The following is a 9,541-nucleotide window of genomic DNA, read 5'->3' as shown; positions in this document are numbered from 1 at the left end:
GCTGCTCGGAGGCCAGGTCCAGCGGCGACACTCCACGTGGGCCCGCGAGGCCCCATCTCCACAATCTGGGTCCGCGCCCGGGCTTCCCGCCCCACCAACTCCGGGGTGAGCAGAGGTGAACTCCCCATTGGCGGAGTCTGGTCACGTGGCCACGCCCTATTGCAAGGGACGCTGGGAAAGAGCGGATGCAAGGGATGCTGGGAGAGGGAGGATGCAACGGACGCTGGGAAAGAGCAGAAGCAAGGGATGCTGGGAGAGGGAGGATGCAAGGGACGCTGGGAAATGGCGGATGTAAGGGACGCCGGGAGAGGGCGGCCGGTCCTGTCGTCAGGTCCCCACTGGCCTCTCGGCCTTGAGCAGAGCACAGACGGGTGCACATGACTGGGTAAGAGCAAGAGCGCCGCCGCCTCCCTCTTCGCGGGCTCCAGATCTCCCAAGTGGCTGCCGGTGGGCCCCGGCGTCACGAGGACCCGTGGAGACACCGTGTGCATCACCGAAGGGGTTAAAGGCGGCAACGGCAGACAAGGTTTCGGAAAGCTGGGGTTTGGGGAAATAGTTTACAGGGAAAGGGGTCTGCAGCATTCCTGCCCTCGGCCCAGGCTGCAGGTCTGTAAGGGAGGGACCTGGGGGGTGGGAAGTAACAACAAAAAACCAAAAAAAAGAAAAAAAAGAAAAAAAAATTGGTTGGGGGTAAGAGAGGATAACACAGATTTTTGGCATTCAGGGCCAGGGCACCGCTCGTTAGTGCTCGTTGTGCTTTTTAGCCTGAATCGCTGCACATTTAGAGCAGAAAGAAAGAACAGTTCCAAATGGGCCGGTCCAAGGAGAATCTTGGATGAGGCTCCTGCACCCACCCCAGCTCCCTGAAAAATGCTCTCTCTTTTTTTTTTTTTTTGTCCTCTGTGGACTTCATTGTCCCGTGGGAGCTGATTGCACAACAGGCAATATTTTCTCCAAATATGCCTTAGAACATTTTGTGAAACAGCCCCTAGCTGGGTTTTTGACAGGCAGTGCCTGTTTCTTTGGGAAAACGCAAACACCCCAAATGTCTTTTTTTTATTATTATTTTTTATTTTTTTATTTTTTTATTTTTTATTTTCCCAAATGTGTTTGAACGTTTTTTTTTTTTAATTTTTTTTTCAATTTTCATTTATTTATGATAGAGAGAGAGAGAGAGGCAGAGACATAGGCAGAGGGATAAGCAGGCTCCATGCACCGGGATGCCCGACGTGGGATTCGATCCCGGGTCTCTAGGATCGCGCCCTGGGCCAAAGGCAGGCGCCAAACCGCTGTACCACCCAGGGATCCCTCCCAAATGTGTTTGACAAGAGTGCTTGCCATCTCTGTAGAAGCCAGAACACAACTAGAAGAGGCCGCTGGCCACCTCTCCGACCACGTGAACCCCGGAATCTTTACATTTCACAGCAGTGGCAGCCAATTGGCTTCTGGATCTCCCCTTCATCACCCCTGCTCGCATTATTGCCCTACAATTACAATGTGATTGTGCTGTCAAGGAACAATCCCACAGTTACTCTAGCATAGTGGTTTACGAAACTGGAAACGTCTTTTTCAAAGAATTGTGAAAGTTCCTTTTCAGGCGGCATTGCTAAATCCTGTAATAATTGGTGCTTTTCTGGGCGTCTCTCCAAGAGTTTCTTAGCTGTCACACTTTTAAGGTCAACTGTACAAATATTAGCTTATCATCTACTCAGGGCTTCTGAAAACATGGTATTAGTTATCTGGAGTGATCTAATTATTGCTTTGTTTGGAAAATAGATAATAAATTCTTTGTGCTTCTGAGACATCGCACATTCCAGGAGCTCTAAACCTTGTCATAATTCCTTAAGGATGAAGAATTACAACTTATCCTTGAAGCTCTGAAGAAAGAGAAATTGGAAGGAGGGAAGGAGGGAGAGAGGGAAGGAAAAGAGGGAGCAAGGGAGGGAGAGAAGTTGGTTTTGCTCTCCAGGGTCCAGGGAGAGCTGGGACCTCCGGGGCAATGCCTGCCACCTCTCTAAGGCCTCGGTCTTCTCACCTCCTCTCTCCGTCTTCCCCCTTTTCCCTTTGCATTTCTCCTTTCCTTCCATCTTTGCCTCCCCTTAATGCTGTTAGGGAGGGCAGATACCGGGCTGCACTGGTAGCAGCCTCCTGTTTCAGAGTGCCTGGTGATGCTGCTGGACACGGAATGCCACTCCTTATGTATTAGCTTTCCTGGACCCGCATCAGCACATCCCGAAAAGCTGGCATCGCCGGCAAAGGTGAGCTCCATCATGGACGGCAAGCGTCCTCGGCACCGGTCTGCCTGTGATGGCCTCATCTGCCTGGCGTTTGACGTCAAGCTGGCCCCTGCTAGAGGAGAGGCCTGGCTCCCCTCTCCCCTGGGTCCCTGACCCAGAGTGTGGCTGGCAAGCAGAGTCTCAGGAGGAGGGAGCGATTGTACTCCCGTGGTCTGGCGTCATTGTTTTAAAATAAAGTGCACGTTTGCAGAAAATGACATAGTGTAATAATGACTTAGATGATGATTAAAAGTTTACATTCTTGTGTTCACGTTTGTGCATTCGGTACAAGTAAAAAACAGACGAAAGTCAGGCAAACAGCAGAAAAAGCTCCGCAGGCCTGCTGCTTGTCCAGATCCCCAGGATAGGTGGAGCCTCTTCCCTGGCTTCAAGCACATGGGCACAGCACCTCCTCCCATCCTCCCCAGACAGGACCCCTCCCCCCCCAAGCTCAGCTTCAGATCTGAGGGTATTTGAAATCAGATCATTGGGTATTTGAAATCAGATCATTCTAGAACATTCAGCACTGTGTGTCTAGTTGTGGGTAATTGGAACTGCTTCACTCACGTAACAAAGCAGGGTTTGCTTGGTTTATTTTGTTGTGTTTGCCAGGGGGCAGTGCCACCTGAACACCCATTTTTCTTTCATAATTATCATTTCCTAAGTGTTAGGTATCCGTACTTTTGCGCTAGAGGGAAGTGAGGAACGGTTAGTCTGAAGCGCTTTGCTGTGATATATTCTTCGTGGAAACGGAATTTGCTAAACCTGAGCTCTTTGTTACAACCTCAGATATTCCTTATCTCCCAGGTGCCATCTGAACAATCTCTGCTGAATATCTTGAGATTTGAGCATGCAAATCATGTGGAACTAACAGGTTGTCTCTGCTCAGATTCTTAAGTTATAAGCAACAGAAATAAAATGAAGGTAGATGAGGGGAAAATGCGAGATTCTTGAGTTACAGGCAGCAGAAGTAACATTTGGATGGATTAAGAGGAAGCGGGCCATGCGCTATGGGTTTTGCAGTGTCTCCTGCGGCCAAGAGCAGAGCGAGGCGGTGGAGGACTAGGAGGCTGCAGGACTGTCTCCACTGCTGCTCCCCGTCCCCTCGAGGGCCCAGCCTTTCTTCTCTTTGCAGACTTCAATCCTTCGCCTGCCTGGCCCACCTGATGGGATGTCGGCTCCCCTCATGGCTTAATAAGTAAGGTGCCTTGCCTGACTCTTCCTGACTCCCAGACCCCAAATGGGGTTTCCCTTTAAATTCCCAGGGTGAAAATCTGGCCCAGCATAGGTCCAGCGTCTGCCCTGGTCACCCAGGGATGGCCGGGAGGGTGGAGTCGGGTAGACCAGAGAAGGTGTGCGGTGCTGGGCCTGCAGCTCAGGGCTGCTTTGCAGGGAAGGAAGAATGCTTGTTAACCAGGAGTTAGCCACGGCATCCCGCGGACAGCATGCTGACCGAGCACGGTGGTGTAGCAAGAGCCCAGCCAAGTCCTCGCCTCTCCAGCACGTGGCCCTCCCCATGGCTCTTCTTCCTTCTGTCTCTGTGTGTCCATGGGATCGAAACTGTCCTATGTATTTCAGAGATCCTAAGGGAATCGCATAGGTAAAACTCTGAAGCAAACAGGTGATGGTGTTGTTTTACTGTCCGGAAAGTATTGATGTGTTTCTCTAAGGAGGGAAATGATTACCACGGGCAGCGGATGCAGGCCATAGCATGAGGACAGGGTGGGGGTGGCCATCGTATGAAATGTGACTGGAAGCCAGTGGGGTCTGCTGGTCATTCAATCAACACTCAGGGCCAGACACGAGTGTATCTCTAATACAAACACAAGAAATCATTCACCGTAGTTTTCATTTAAAGAATGTTTACACTGAGTGGTATCAAGACAACCAAATCAAACTTCTCATGGAGAAAAAACTGAGCTCCATAGAGACCAGAGTCTAACGACTCTCTAAATTCTGTTTTTTAGGGATACCTGGGTGGCTTAGCGGTTGAGCATCTGCTTTCAGCTCAGGGCATGATCCCAGGATCGAATCCCACATCGGGCTCCCTGCAAGGAGCCTGCTTCTCCCTCTGCCTGTGTCTCTGCTTCTCTCTCTGTGTCTCTCATGAATAATTAAATAAATCTTTTTAAAAATTAAAAAAATAAATCCTGTTTTTTGTTTTAAATATCTCTACATCATGTAAAGACGATGTCATAAATGTTTACGATCTTTCTTCAAAGGTATAATATTTATAATAATCTCAGCCAAGTACTGTGCGATGTGCCAAGCACTATGCTATGTTTTTTTTTTTTTAATGGTAACCTGAATTTAATTCTCAAAACAACTCGAGACATAATAAATGTTTTCTTGTTTTTGCAGTCAACGAAATCAAAGCTCCACAAATCATGGATCTCAGGAGAAGTAGGTGAAAACTCACAGTTGAGGCTCACCGTTGGATCAAGTGCAACAGCTGTCTAAAGGTACGCAGGCAGGAATCAGTGTAGCCAAACGCTGGACAATTTATGCTTCTAAGAATGTTTTCTTAAAATGAACCTACATGTAATAGGCAAGACAGGGCTATTTCAAAAAGATCTGACTTTGGAAAGAAACATTTGCTATAAAATGGGAGCTAAAGTCATCCCTGATTTACTGAGTTTGCCAAAAGAAAACCAAAAAGGACAGCACAGGTCGGCATGGGTTTCTGGAAGGATGGCTTTGCCAGTGCCAAGAGCTGGACGTTTGCTCAGAGATGGGACTGATGGTCCCTTTCTGGCATGTTCTGAGTGGAGAGGGGGCTTCACTGAGACCCACCAGCCCAGACACAAGAAAGCCCTGGGCTATGGGTTGAGGGTCTGTCTTTTCAGGGATGGCTAAAGGGCCCACTGGTCACAGGAGGTCACTTTCCCCTGAGTCCCTGAGGGCAGGGGCTGCTTCAGTAGGTTGGCTGATGGGTTCATTAAGTCTGGGGCCACAGACTTGAAGTTTGTCCCTCGGGGGTCTCCAGTTGAGCAAGGACCAAGTGCCTTTGTCTATGAACACACAGAAGAGCCCAGTGGACAAATTCAGAGGTAGGAGAGCCCAGTGCAGGGCTAGGGGGCTCCTGAGACTCCCCTTTCTGCTGATCTGTGTCCTCACTCCTGCTGTTACTTGCCTTGAAATCTTCCCTCAGCTGTCCTCCTCCCCACCAGCTTTTGCCTGTCTAATGCCTTCTGATCCTTCACAGCTCAGGTTGTGTCCTCCAGGAAGCCTTGGCAGCCCCTCCGGGTAAACCTCCACTCACCCCCATGCAGGATTCCTGCTTACGCTTATCGCATTACACTGGCGTCCACTTGGGGGATGATCTTAACCTTAAAGCATAAGTTCTTCAAGGAATTATGTCCTATTTTCTTTGTTTGCCTTTCCAGCAACCAGCATAGTACCTGGTGCAAAGTAACTGTTCAAGAAGTGTGTGGAATTGCGTGAAGCCTCAGTCGCAGGGAGAGCAGCCCTAGTGACACATGGTGGAAGGAATCCTGTGGGAAAAACACACATTCCTGAAGCTGTGGGATCCTTATGGTTTGCCAAATGCCAGAGTAACACCTGCTCCACCCCTGCGCCCAGGAATCCAGGAGTGCTGCCCCACCTGTGCACATAGCACCACCAGGCCACAAGGGCAGCAACATGGTTTTAAAGTCCTCCAGCCTGCCTGCCTTAAAATTATGTGATTCATGATGTTTTGGCTTTAAGGAATTGGATTGTTTCCAGTCTTTTGCATCTAGTTAAAATGCATCGATTTAAAAGAATTCTGCTATTTCGAATTTGCATAATTTAAATTCACAAATGTGGTGTTACATTGGATTGTAAATGAAATACCAAGGTGATCTGAGACCCCCTGAAACCAGTGCTGACCTGGTCACCAGCGGGCCCGTTGACCCTGCATCTGCGTTGGCCTTCGGGCTTCCATAACCGGCACGGCCACTTGCCCCCGGGATGCAGATGTCCACTGGCAGAGGAGCAGTGATAGTTCTGACGCAAAAATGCTGGATTTGTGCCGTCGCAGAGAAGCAGGCCACCTCGTGTGTCTCAGCTTTCCCTTGGCTCCTCCCCGAAGCAGTTCAGCTGATTGGCATGGACTGGAGTTGGCTAATAACATGATCTATCCCTCCACTCAACCACAGCCTCTGGAGGAAGTCTGCAGGAAGGCTCTGGGATGAGGATCAGAGCTCTCCAGGGTTTGTGGCCAATACCAAATGGGAGGCAGACTCGCCTTGGGACAGTCTCCATCCACAGCACTGCTCTCTGGTGTCTGAACCCAAGACAAACCAAAACACAATCATATTTTCCCCTTGGATTGAACAGAGAGATTCTTGAAAACTGAAACTCCATGAATTTAAGGAGGCAGGATTATACCCAAGTTGTTCCTAGGGTAAGGTTTTGGGAGGGGGGAGTTAAGGATTGTTTGGGCTGAGACAGTGTGTTTTGAGTCAAAGGGGAGTTGGTTGTACTGTCTGAAGCCCTGTAGCATGATAGAAGTAACCTGGTGACAGCTCTGGTGGCAAAGTTGCCCAGTGAGCCTTCAGGAGACTGAGGACAAGACCTGGATGGTACTTCAGAACCCAATCCTGGTTTTGTGCGTTCATGAGCATTGAACCTCTCTGAGTTCCATTCTCAGCACCTGTAGAATGGCAATAACAATAGCGATCTACTTCATGGCAGCCTCCCTATGTGAGAAATGATTGATAAGAATAACTCAGCTGGGTTGTACATGTAAAAGGATCGAATATAGAATGCTCTAAAATCTCACCAAGATGCCAGAAGATGCATATCCCTCCACACAGCTCTTAAAGATCAATAAGAAAAAACCAAATAGCCCAATAGAAAAATGGGCAATGAATAGGAACAGGCAACTAACAGAGAACTACAATGGCCTTTCAGTTGAGGTAGATGTGCAACGTGACAATGGTCATCAACAACACTGTTGTGTGTTTGCAGCTCACTAAGAGAGAAAATCTTCAAGGTTCTCCTCACAAAGAGAAAACCGACCATAACTGTGTGAGGTGGTGAATGTTAACTGATTTTATTGCGGTGACTGCTTTGTAATACATACGTATATCAAATCATTGTGTTGTACACCTTCAACTTAGACCATATTATGTGTCAATTGTATCTCAATAAAACAGAAGAAGTAAATAAGTAAACTTAGGGAAATGTAAAACTTGCTAGCAACTAAAGAAATGCAGACTGGGGACACCTTGGGTGGCTCAGCCGTGCCAGCGCCTGCCTTCGGCTCAGGTCGTGATCCCAGAATCTGGGATCGAGTCCCACATCGGGCTTTCTGCAGGGAGCCTACTTCTCCCTCTGCCTGTGTCTCTGCCTCTCTCTCTCTGTGTCTCTCATGAATAAATAAATAAAATCTTAAAAAAAAAAAGAAATGCAGATTGCAGGGTTGAAACATTTGCTCTGCCAGGTTGGAACCATCAGAAACTGATACCATCTGGTGTGGTGCGGGCATGGGCACACAGGCGTTCCTCACACCAAATTGCGTCGATTGGGACCAGCTTTGCCAAGATCAATTTCAGATTGCATGTTAAAGTCTTGAGTTTCTCATCCTTTGATGTGAGAGTTTCACTTACAGGAATCCATGTTAAGGAACGGTAGCACGAATTCATAAGGGCATATATCTAGATAGATAGATAGATAGATAGATGATAGATATAGATATTTAAAATAAGATTTTGCCACAAAGATGTCAAGAGGGAAAAAAAATCCCTCATATTACCTCTCCAAATTCCAGGAAATACCAACCCCCAAATATGGATTGTACGTGAACTCAGGACTGGGAAATGTGTTTAAATTTCTTCCCTGTTACAAGGTAAACTTTATTTAGCAAGGCAAAATGTGAATTATAGCTTAACTTGACGTCACTTTGAAAATCCCACAAATTGTGGTAGAGTTTTTAATCTTTGCAGTAAATTTTTTGGGATGAAATAGAGAAAGTTCTGCCAAGAGTACAAACTTGTGTCTGGGTACAAATTAGCCCCTGCTCATTTTGTTATGGTGACCCCATGATTTAAGAAATCGTAAACGAATACCTTGGGAGAGCTAATGAGCTCCATGAAATGGCTGGATTACATTCGGGGAAAAGATACTGGCTGAGTTTCTGAGAATATCAGTAAAATTACTGAGCAAACAGATTTCTCTGTACTCTGTGGTTTGGCCAAATTTGGTGGTTAAAGAGATTGTACAGGAGGAAGGAAAGTGGTTCCATAGCCTGCTCTATAAATGAGGAAGAACTAATGCAGCTCTCGGGTGCTTATTTTCTGCTCCATAAAAATGCTTTGGGATGTGCAAAGTCATGAACGTGTTTGATGCACAAACAGCATCTCACTGAAATGTGTAACATGCAAATCACTAGAATTGCTCCAAGAAATGATCAAGACACAGTAATAATGGAAGACATTAATCAACTCAGAATTGGCCAGATGGAGACAAGAATTAACTAAGGAAGGAAGAGGATCGCACATCACAATTAACATATTTCTTTTAATAGACATGTTGAATTTTGTGCCCTGCAAATAGACACAAGGTTTTTTTCCCCCCAAATAACCATGGAATATTTATAAAAGTTGGTTATATATCGCCTAAAGGAAAACTTGATTATGTACTACAAAGCTGAAATTGCCTAGGTCACATTATTTAACCAAAAAGTATTAATCTAGAAACAGACTGCAAATAAAAAATTAAAAATGAAATTTAAGTACTAGGACATTCTGAAAGAACTCTTTCAAACAGTTTTGAGTCAAAGAGCAAATCAATTATTGTCAAAGTACATTTACGAATGAATTAGGAGTGATAATGATGAGGGAAGCCTGGGTGGCTCAGTGGTTGAGCGCCTGCCTTCAGCTCAGGTGTGATCCTGGAGTCCCAGGATCGAGTCCCATATTGGGCTACCTGAAGGGAGCCCGCTTCTCCCTCTGGCTATGTCTCTGCCTCTCTCGCTATGTCTCTCATGAATAAAAAAATCTTTAAAAAAAAGAAGTAATGATGATAAAATTCATATTTAATATATGTTGTGAATTTAAAGTCTTAGCTCTACAGTCCTTTACTATTGGAGAAGAAAGATGTTATAGAATTAACTAAGTGTTCAACTCAAGAAATTACCAAAAAATAAGCAAGAAAAAAATCAAGATTAATCATGATAAAGAAATGTGATAAGGTAGAAATAAAATGTGTAGATGTGAAAATAGAGACAAGATCGGATTCTTTGACAAGACAAGCAGGAAGTATGTTCAAGGGGAGGAAAA

At 46.3% G+C, this 9,541-nt stretch overlaps 1 long non-coding RNA gene across 1 annotated transcript; it reads left to right on the top strand.

Annotated features, from left to right (window-relative positions):
- Window positions 1-233: 233 nt before the first annotated feature.
- Window positions 234-7,455, top strand: LOC112669945 (uncharacterized). The gene is made up of 3 exons (XR_003142676.3): window positions 234-385; window positions 4,638-4,738; window positions 5,663-7,455. It is a non-coding gene; the product is annotated as an uncharacterized LOC112669945 (long non-coding RNA).
- Window positions 7,456-9,541: the final 2,086 nt, after the last annotated feature.

The sequence above is a fragment of the Canis lupus genome, chromosome 25 (genome assembly GCF_003254725.2).
Source record: "Canis lupus dingo isolate Sandy chromosome 25, ASM325472v2, whole genome shotgun sequence".
NCBI classification, from domain to species: domain Eukaryota; kingdom Metazoa; phylum Chordata; class Mammalia; order Carnivora; family Canidae; genus Canis; species Canis lupus.
Note: the sequence above shows the minus strand (reverse complement) of the source record. Positions and strands in the feature narration are given on the sequence as shown.